The sequence below is a fragment of the Macrobrachium nipponense genome, chromosome 26, assembly GCF_015104395.2.
Source record: "Macrobrachium nipponense isolate FS-2020 chromosome 26, ASM1510439v2, whole genome shotgun sequence".
Taxonomy (NCBI): Eukaryota; Metazoa; Arthropoda; class Malacostraca; order Decapoda; family Palaemonidae; genus Macrobrachium; species Macrobrachium nipponense.
In genome coordinates this window covers 28,222,079-28,232,078 of record NC_087215.1, presented here as the reverse complement: position 1 = coordinate 28,232,078, position 10,000 = coordinate 28,222,079, and the positions used below count along the sequence as shown (strand labels likewise).

Genomic DNA, 10,000 nt, shown 5'->3' with positions numbered 1-10,000 from the left:
GTATATATTTGTTATATATTGTAAACATATACACATACACTTTATATATGTACACAGACATACATAAATACATACATATATATAAAATATTCACGTTCTGGATTGGATTTCTACCATTCTTGTGTATATATATATATATGATATCGATATATATATATATATATATATATATATATATATAATTATCCGCACGCACATAGACATATATATATTTATTATATAAAATAAATATATATATATATATATATATATGATATATATATATATATGTATGCATATTTACACGCACACCGGAATGGTCAAAATCCAGTTCAGAAGGATCACATCAAATTCATATTCAGAAAACGTCCTTGGAAAGGTTGCAGTTCCTACACGCAAAGGTTACAGGCTCAAGCTCCAGGCACTTCTACTATGTGGTGTGTGAAGGAGTCGCCTTGATGAAGGATCCCATCCTGTAAGTCATACTAATTGCTTTGTATTGGTCAGTTTTCTTTTCGTCTTTCTTTTTATTTTCGACGTTGCAGTGTTTTTTTTTTTTTTATCTCAGAAAACTTTTATATCATTTCAGTTTTTAATGAGGTTTCAAATCCTTTGTTGCGTGACCAAGTCTGAGGAATAGGATTGATTTGTAATACAAGAGTTTTGTCATTTTTCGTTCATTTTGCTTTCATTTTTTCTTAAGTTAGAAAACTTTAACGTTTTTCATTTTTGGTGGATTTCCAAATACGTTTTTAAAATAACCAAATCCACTGAGTCATATTGATTAAATTTTTATTACTTAATAAAAAAAACTTTTTTTCAACATTGCTGTTTCTTTTCATTTCCTGATATTTTAGATATCATCCAAATTTTCATTTACGATAAAAAAAAAATTTATTATAGTAATTCAAATAACTATTTTGCAATTTATTTGTTTATTTTGTACATTTTTTAGTTAATCTGTTGTAATTTAGGGATTTTTCTATAGTATATGGTGAATTTTCTAAGTTTTGTGTTAGTAATTTGAATGAATAAAAAAAATGATTTTTTATTCCGGAAGCCTTATGCAGTATGCAAATATAACCGATTTCCTACCATGTTATTAGTTTTTTGTAATTTCTACTAAATAGCTTGAAGCAAAATTGTTTGTAATTCCTACCACTCGCCTCTCTCTCTCTCTCTCTCTCTCTCTCTCTTCTCTCTCTCTCTCTCTCTCTCTCTCTCCTTTAAATTTTTCCCCATTGCTGCTACTTTCGAGTCGAAAGTAGTTGCTGCAAAATAATCTCGTACTTTCCACTCATAATCACAAGAGCACTTCTTGCATTCACAGCCCACCGTAGGCTGTCAATTTGATCGCCAATCCATTCAAATGAATGTTTTACGACCTATCACATTAGGCCTCATTCAGATTTCATTATTCAAAGCACATATCTCTCCCTCCCGGCATCTCCTTTTACTTTCTAAAATTCCTCTCTCTCTCTCTCTCTCTCTCTCTCTCTCTCTCTCTCCTCTCTCTCTCTTCATTATTTGTCTTTCCGTCTTGTTTTACTTTCTAAAATACTTCTCGCGTTCCCCTGCTCGGAAATCAGGTGCTTGCAAGATTGGAAGTTTATGGCTTTCCGCATTTGCTTGCTGGAGAGAGAGAGAGAGAGAGAGAGAGAGAGAGAGAGAGAGAGAGAGAGAGAGAGAGAGGTTATCGCAGTCATCGAAGTAGCCGTCTTTGGCGGAAGTGCTGGTCTGACTCTTGGTGGTCCCTGATACATCTTCGCCTTTTATTCCTCTTTACTACAATCATTATTTTTCACTCTCTTCTTCTTCTTCTTCTCTCCCTCTTTAATACTGCCATTATTTTTCACTCTCCGCTTCCCTCCTCTTCTTCTTCTTCTCTCCCTCTTTAATACTCGCTATTCTTCACTTTCCTCTTCTTCTCTCCCTCTTTAAAACTATCACTATTCTCCACTTTCCTCTTCTCCCTCTTCCGCTTCTCTCCCCCTTAACTACTATCGCTATTCTTCACTTTCCTCTTCTTCCTCGTCCTTTTCTCCCTCTCTTCATCATTATCATCATTTTCCTCCTTACCTTTATCACTATGATAAATACCACTAACACCGCAATTCATTTTCAGCAATTTCAAAACATAAAAGTACCCGTATTCATCATGACAATCATTATCTCTCTCCCATCATCATTATCCCCCTTTCAATCATTATCTCTCCACCATCATCATTAACCCTCTTCCCACCTCCTCCATCTACGTCATTATTACCTTCACCATCTCTATCCCTCTTCTAGGCTTTCTCATTCTAGTCGCTAATTCCAGAGCCATCTACAAGCTGGACGCTTAGGAACTTCGGTGCTGACTACGCATGATACTTCTGACTTTCTCTCCACTGGAACGCACTTAAGATGCCCCGACCGTTTGACCTTAGTGTGGTTTCTGAAACGTAGGGGGTCTTCTCTCTCTCTCTCTCTCTCTCTCTCTCTCTCTCTCTGGCGTAGAAATACTGAAAACGACATAATTAAGCGGGGTAATATTTGCAGTATTTAAAACAGCTTTTCAATGGTTCTGTAGCATTTCTCTCTCTCTCTCTCTCTCTCTCTCTCCGATCTCTCTCTTATTTCCTCTTTCCTCTCCTCCTCTCTCTCTCTCTCTCTCTCTCTCTCTCTCTCTCTCTCTCTCTCTCTATTGAAAACGACATAATTAAGCAGGGTAATATCTGCGGTATTAGAAATAGCTTTTCAATGGTTCAGTAATAAATTATTTCTCTCTCTCCCTAAAAAATCAAGAAGTTACGACAAAAAGATTATTGAAAAGGGTTGCTGTACTACCGGAAACAGCAAATCTTCTTTGCAACGAGTTTGCAAAAGTGTCAAGGATCTTCACGACACTTCAACCAATGAAAAAAAGGGTCGCATTAAAGATCTCAGATTCCTTTGCAAGTGAACTATTGAAATTCAGTAGAGCCATAAATATAAGAAAATGGTACTTCAACTCTGTACTTTATGTAACCTCCAACTACGGGAAAAAAAAAACTCAGATTCTTTACAAATCAACCGTTGAAATCTAACAGAGCCACTCCATTAACGTCCTGTTGAAAGCCCCTTGGGGTGTTTCAACCTATGACAAATAACCCCGAAGGCCCTCCAAGGTACTTCAACCTATGGGGAAAAAAAGAACAGGAAACATGAAGACTCTCCAATTTCTTACGAATAATCCATTGGAATTCAGTGCGCGCATTTGGAACCATTCGGCCGTCAAGAAAATAGCAATTACATCTGACAAGATCTCCCTAACTTGTCTCATTTCTTTGGGAGACCATGTGTGAACTGGCTTTGCGGCTAATTCTTGTCTCCTGCTCTGATCTCTCAAAAATATAGCCTACACGATGAGGTTTAGAGTTCAAACTTGTTTAGAAACTTATATCAATCTCTCTCTCTCTCACTCTCTCTCTCTCTCTCTCTCTCTCTCTCTCTCTCTCTTCGTCTAACTAAAACAACAAAAAATGTTAACAAAACATATGCGGAGATATTCTGCAGCATCATACATATTATGTAGAAAACACAAAAGGGAAAGCAATACAGGTGTACATCACTAGAGAGAGAGAGAGAGAGAGAGAGAGAGAGAGAGAGAGAGAGAGAGAGAGAGAGATTTGTTAGCGCAGGTTCTGGCATTCATGTACGCTCAGCGTTAAGTTATCGTGCACACACAACACACTTTCCAACGAGAGTTACTGCTTGTCAATAGAAAACATCAGATAAAACTTTAGCAGACGATATTTTCGCGTTCCATCGAGCCACGGAGCCGGGGGAGAGGAGGGGGGCGAGTACCCATGTCCGATACCTTTTGAGGGGAGATCTTGAGTGGGGAATTTCTTCCCTGAAATAGCGGCTACAGAAATACCGAAGCCTCGTATGGAGGGTAGCAGTGCTGTTTGATAAAAGAAGGTACAAACGAAATCCTTTCTAGTAAAGAATTATGCCCGAATGCAAAAGAACAAAAAAAAAAAAAAAAAAAAAAAAAAAAAAACACTTCCCGTGAAAGTGTTACATCAACAAACCTGGAAATGGTTTCGTTTACTATAGCAATTTTAGATTTGAAACTGGGCCGTAAAGACTGTGCCCATATCGGCACTGTGAGAAGTCCAGAAAGCGGTCAGGCTAGTTTGAAGAGTTTACGAATGCCAATCATCTGCATACAGATGTGCACGCACGTGTGAGCTAGCACACGCACTATATATATATATATATATATATATATATATATATATATATATATATATATATATATATATTATTCTAACAAATGTCCTTTAATATCTAATTCGCTCTACCTCGGAATTGATATATTTTCTTATATACCTATCTAACTGTCTACCTATTGAGGGAAAGTGAAATTTTATATATATATATATATATATATATATATATATATATATATATATATATATATATATACATACATACATACACACATTCTATGTGTGCTGAACGAAAAACCAGAGACTATATCCATAAAATTTCACTTTCTCTCAATAGGTAGACAGATAGGTATACAGGAATCTTCATTCAGTTTCTCTCTCTGAGAGAGAGAGAGAGAGAGAGAGAGAGAGAGAGAGAGAGAGACTGACGCTCTCCTCTATTCAATAATAGCTTCATCTGCATCTCCGTGCAGTGTGCCCATCTTTTCTCAACTTTCTCTTGGCGTTCGTACCTTACCTCATCTTCCCCCAGTCCGGTAGCCCTACCCATATTCCTCCTACCTAACATCCTCACCCACCCTCGCCCCTCACCCCGCCCCCCCAAGAGCAACTTAAGATGCTCTCGCACACTCTCACTTTCTCTGACCCTTTTCTGTTACCGTACTTTGTTTATTTCATTGATTGTTTGATTTTCTTTCGTTTTCTTTTCTTATATGTTTTTTTAACCACTTTTCAATATGTTGTATAGTAATTACTTATTTCTACTTTACACTGTTTTCTCATTCTTTTTTCAGTGACTTTTAAATATTTTGAATATTAATTATTTGCTTACACTTTACTATCATATTCCTTGTGTACACTTTAAATTCCATTTTTCTCTCCCTTACTCCTCATTATATGTTTTCATTTGACTTCGTTTTTACTTTTGTCCTTTTATGTGCGGCTGAATCAGATTTGTTTGTCGTTTATTTTACACAATTCTGCTTTATTTCTTGTGACCAACTAGTTTATTTTTCATTCAAGTTTTTCTTTTCTTTCTTTCTTTTTTTGTTTCTTATTTCTCCTACTATAGCGCTTTCATTGATAGTTCAAGTACCATTATTTGTTATGTGTTCCCATTATATTATCATCATCATCATCAACAACGTCATTGTCACTATAATTATTTTGAACCAGTGCCATTTCATTATTAGCAAATAACTCATTTACATGATCGTATCATAATTACAAATATGATTATTATTAAGAATATCATCCTTATCTTCAAAAAATCATTAGCATCATTTTTCACTTATTCTATCATCATCATTATCAAACGCTTCCCATCTATTGTCGTACCACCATTATAATTATTCTTATCTTAAAACATCCCTATCTTCAGCATTATCAACATTATCACCTACATCATCATAACCATCACTTTGCACGGATTTATAAATAGTATTATAATCATTATCATCACCATCCTCGACTCAAAGAATCCTCAACATTATTTTTGGAAAAAAATTATTCTTTGGGTCAAAGGCCAAGAGATGTTTCATTCATAAATTTAATTAAAATTTTGATTTTCACATGGAATATCAGAAACAAAAAGTGTTAATCTGTAATGCTCTCTCCTCTCTCTCTCTCTCTCTCTCTCTCTCTCTCTTTCTCTTTGCCAGGGTCTATTACTCTTAAACTCGCGGAGGTCTGTCTCTCACAGCTACTCTCTCAACTTTCTCTCCTCAATTTTTATCCTACCATCTCTCGTACCCTCTCGCTATCTTTACTTCCATAGCAGCTCTCTCTCTCTCTCTCTCTCTCTCTCTCTCTCTCTCTCTCTCTCTCTCTCTCTCTCTCTCCACATTCCTGTTTCTCTTCACCAACCCAATCCCCACATTCGTGTTTCTCTTCACTGCACCCTCATCTCTCTCCCCCTCTCTCTCTCTCTCATTACAAAAGTTACGTGAAAGTGCGCATGCTCTCTACAGTAGCCTAGACCCCAAAACCTCCCATTATTTTCATAATTGTGACAATCATCAAAGATGCTTATTTGCATATCTATCGGCGAGTCGGCACTCAAACCATTCGACGAGACATCTCGTTCATTTGCTTAGCAAGAGTAGCTAAAACCTGCATTGATTTCCAATCATAATTCTTGGATCGCTTTCTCGCTGTAGTTTTCGTTACTATTAATATTATTGTGATCATTACTTTCACTGCATTTGAGTTTCCTTGCGTTAATGAAATTTTTTACGACGTTAATAATACATTTTTTAATGACACTTTTAGCAAGATTTGTCTTATTGTACCTAAATGTTGCCGAGTTCACAAGGAGCGAAAAGAACATGTAAAATTTGTTATTTGATTTATTCCTAATGTTTTGAGCCTAGGTTTTCGGCTCACGTAACACGCAATCACACACACACACACACACACACATATATATATATATATATATATTATTATATATATATATATATATATATATATATATATATATATATATATATATTATGATATATATATATTTCCACATATATATATATATATATATATATATATATATATACTATATATATATATATATATACAATAATTCTTGCATTTCACTTTTACTCTAATCACTTATATTTTTATTATCTCTCTCTCTCTCTCTCTCTCTCTCTCTCTCTCTCACTCTCATCTCCACTTTCAAATGCCAAACTCTCTTCCACACCCACTCACCCCCGAATCTTCTATTCAAAGTCCCCCCCCCCACCCCCCCCCCCCCCCCCAACTCCCTTCTCCTCCGACGCTCCCAGCCGTCTCCTCATGTCTGCGATGTTTATTCAGATGCCCCGGCGAAGTTTTCATAGAAACTGCAGGTTGGACTGTCATTAAATTAAGAAAAGATACTTTCCAAGAATATCAAGTGAAGCATTCACAAAAAAACAAGTACAACTTAAAAAAAATAGATGGGGGGACTTTCACAGAATTAGCAAGTATAATGTTAAAAGTCGCAAGAATAGCTTCTCCCTAAAATAGCATGTAGGACTTTGACAAAAAAAAAAAAAAAAAAAAAAAAAATCCGAGTCGGGTTTTCACAGAAATACAAGTGGCATCTTCACAAATATAGTAAGTGGGGTTTTTTCTTCCCCCCGTCCCAAACCGCCCCCAACCCCACCCAAAATAAAGCAATGGGACTGACAACAACAAAAATAAAAGCAAATGAGACAATCAGAAATATGGTAATGAAGACTTTCATAAAATTAAAATGCGAAACTTTCACAAAAATAAGGAATTTGTAAGTGGAACTCAAAAAAATATGTGGCAGAACTTTCACAGCAAAGAGCAAGTGTGACTTTCTCAAAAATAGTTAATGTGACTTTCACAAACGCATATTTTGTGAGAAAGTGAGACTTTCTCACAAACACCAAGTGGAGCTTCCACAAAAACAAGTACGACTTTCACAAAAAATAGGGAGCTGCTCTTTTAGAAACATATTAAATGCTCTTTCACAAAAATAGCAAGTAAGATTTTTACACAAACAGCAAGAGGGACTTTCACAAAAATAGCAAGTACGACTTTCACAAAAACATGGGGAGCGGTACTTTGTGGAAAAAAAAATATTAAGCGCTCTTTCACAAAAATAACACCTAAGATTTTTACACGAACAGCAAGAGGAACTTTCACAAAAATTAAACCTGAACTTTCTCAAAAAAAAAAAAAAAAAAAAAAATGGATTTCCCTTAATCTTTTTCGTCGTTTGAACTTCAAAAGAACTGTCCTCCTTTTATACGGAAAACTAGTTAAATTTTACGTGATGTAAACTTTTACTCCCAAATTATTACGCAATAATGAACCGTCAGTCAACAGTTTTAGTTTTCTGTAAAAGAAAAGTATTGAGACGATTATTTGTCTGTCCTTCTGCACTTTTTCTGTCCGTCCTTAGATCTTAAAAACTACTGAGGCTAGATGGCTGCAAATTGTTACGTTGATCATCCACCCTCCAATCATGAGACATTTCATATTGCAGCCCTCTAGCCTCATTAGTTTTAATTTTATTTAAGGATAAAGCTAGCCATGATCGTGCGTCTGGTACCACTATAGGTGCCAACAGCACAGTCTGTAGCTTGAAAGTTTCACGGGCAGCGACTGAGAGTTTCATACAACATTATACGCCGTAAAGAAAACTCGATTGCGCATTTTTTACTATTTATTAAAAACATTAAAAAAAATCGATAATTTACAATCTCAAATACCAACGTACCTTATCTACCGGTTTGTAAGATCCAAACCAATTAATCTGTTCATCTATCTTTAATCTACTTCTAATCTACCTTGTATCTTAAAAGGTCTTTTATTCCACTTCAATAAACCCACTCATTACCCGATTACCCTATTCATTAAAGTCGTCCCATCCATTAGAACCACACACACCCCCCCCCGCCCCCCTTCCCCTACCTACCATTCCATCCTACACACGTACCCATGACGATTCCCGAGCTCAGGGCAGTGATAACCCTTCCATTAAATGGTGCTGGGCCTTTTAGTTGCCCTACCACCATCTGTTTAAGTGTTGTGGCGCCCTTCTTTATCCTTCACCATTTATCTGCATTTACCTCAACCAGCCTCCTCCTCCTCCTCCTCCTCCTCCTCCTCCTCCCTCCTCCTCCTCCCCTCTCCTCCTCCTCATCATCATCATCAATCATCATCATCATCATCATCATCATCATAATCATCCCAACGAAGCCCTTTTTTATCTTTCATCATAAATCTGTATTTACCTCAAACCAGCCTTCCTCCTCCTCCTCCTCCTCCTCCTCCTCCTCCTCCTCCTTCCTCCTCCTCCTCCTCCTCCTCCTTCTTCTTCCTTCTTCTTCTTCTTCTCTTCTTCTTCTTCTTCTTCTTCATCCCAACAACGAAGGCATTAATTCCCCTTCCTCTCTGTATCTCTCTCTTTCCTTCCTCTTCTTCTTGCCTAGTTCATACAAGATGTCACAATTGAATAACATGCCAGCAAAAATTTACGTTGCGCCGAAGGTACTTATTACCTCGGCCCGTTCTAGTGTAGAAGTCAAGACGGGGATAAGGTCACCGAGTGACCTAATCATGCCCAGATGATGGAAAGGCCTCTAAGGGTACGTTCCCGTACTTTTTTTTTTAATACTCTTGACTTGGGTAGGAGATGGAGAATAGAAAGAGATGTATAATATTCGTTGACATAAGCGAAAAACAGAAAGATTATTTAACGAAAAGTAACACATAGCAACCAAACAGCATACTGAGAGAGAGAGAGAGAGAGAGAGAGAGAGAGAGAGAGGAGAGAGAGAGAGAGAAGGGGCGGAATATATGCCTAGAAATCAAAACAAAATAATTATCAGGTAACATAACTTCCGCGCAGATGAGAGAGAGAGAGAGAGAGTAAACCATAAAAAAAAATAATACTTTCAGTTACATCCATAAAAACGTAAAATCTGAAAGTGAAAAAAATTACTCGTGTCATAAACTGTTAAAGAATCTCTGACCCGTTGGTAGTGAAAGTATCATTAGTTGTAGATAAAAAAAAAATTACAAAAATAACTCTACAAGCTAACACGTTTTAGCCCTTAGTCAAAAGCATCAATTATGCCTTGTTATAGTACTGTTTGCTTAATGCATCAGAGTAAGCAATATTTATAAGATGCATGAATGTATGCAGTATGTTGAGCATAAGCACGGTTAGCATTTTGTGCAAATGAGTAAACGCAATTTCCGTATTGACACAACAGTATCTTCACGAAAGTACTTAAAGAGAGGCATATAACTTCTTTGACATGCGTATGTGAAAAGAAATAATATCATATACTCATATATATAAC

The 10,000-nt window shown here is 36.5% G+C and overlaps 2 protein-coding genes across 2 annotated transcripts in view; one reads left to right on the top strand and one right to left on the bottom strand.

Moving 5' to 3' along the window:
• Positions 1-10,000, bottom strand: part of LOC135200099 (uncharacterized) — a 643,452-nt gene that overhangs the window by 254,615 nt on the left and 378,837 nt on the right. The window lies entirely within an intron of this gene.
• Positions 1-10,000, top strand: part of LOC135200098 (uncharacterized) — a 298,968-nt gene that overhangs the window by 192,843 nt on the left and 96,125 nt on the right. The window lies entirely within an intron of this gene.